Here is a 1,044-nt window from a genome sequence, read left to right on the forward strand (position 1 = left end):
ATTTATCAGTTCTTTTTACTACTTCATTTTCACCTAAGGTCGTCTGTCCCTACTCATATATTAAAGGCTGTCTCCCTATCACTTGGAATCATTTCAACCTCTTTGAGGATAGCAAGCAATGAAGAAAGTATCAAGCCAAGTTTGGGTCCTGTTTTGAGGCTCTTTTCCTAAAAATCTCAGAATCTGATGCCAAACTGCACAGGCCTCATCATCTCTGAAAAGGAAAGAGTGGCAGGCAGGCTCGGAAAAACCTCCTGTGTCTCACGAGGATCTCATATCTGGACCTCAGATCGCATCTGTTCAAGTCAGTCAACGTCCTCAGATACTTGTTGTCATCATAGATTCAGAAAAGGCCTTCGCTCAACACATGAGTTTTCACCTACCAAGGGAAACCACAGAGAGCTACACTTCAGGGCCTTGACCAGGAAGTTGAAAACTGTGCAGGAGGCATGCAGCTCATTCTCTCAAAGGTGGTATGGGAACCCAGAGGACAGGATTAAAGAGCCTTTCACCTTTGATACCGTAGGAGAAAATAAAAAATGTCAAAACACTGCATTTGGTGGGTGTCACTGGCCCAAAATCGGGTACCTGTGAATGCTCCCTCAACTTATGCACTCAATCCTTACAACAGAGATTTTGGCAAGAATTGAGAAAACATTCAAGTAGGGAAAATGCCATTTTTTCTTTCTAGATAAGATATTGTAAACATCCTAATTTGCGGTTTTCGTTCTATGCTCTTCCTCCTTACCCTCTATGGGGATTCCTCCTCCTATACCCTGTAATCCGTGTATCTACCTCTATGTCTTACAGTGCCCACTATTGAGCCTTCCGGTTGTCCTTCAATTGTCAATGCTCTGGAGGATTTTGTGGTGTATGTTGCTTGACCACCAGCTCCTTCCGTATTTCCTTGGACAACAAAAAAATAAGAACACAGGGCAAGCCACACCAAGGTCCATATTGTTGAAAGAGCAATAATGAGATTTATGGACTTGTGTCCTAAATGTCTTTTAGTAATAAGAGATATGTGTCAGTTCTAATTTAGTT

General features: G+C 42.1%; 1 non-coding gene across 1 annotated transcript; it reads right to left on the reverse strand.

The window, feature by feature from the left end:
• Window positions 1-280: 280 nt before the first annotated feature.
• On the reverse strand, window positions 281-345 carry LOC129668973 (small nucleolar RNA SNORD109A). The gene has a single exon (XR_008718984.1). It is a non-coding gene; the product is annotated as a small nucleolar RNA SNORD109A (small nucleolar RNA).
• Window positions 346-1,044: the final 699 nt, after the last annotated feature.

This window comes from Psammomys obesus, unplaced genomic scaffold (genome assembly GCF_907164565.1).
Source record: "Psammomys obesus unplaced genomic scaffold, mPsaObe1.curated_primary_1811, whole genome shotgun sequence".
NCBI lineage: Eukaryota > Metazoa > Chordata > Mammalia > Rodentia > Muridae > Psammomys > Psammomys obesus.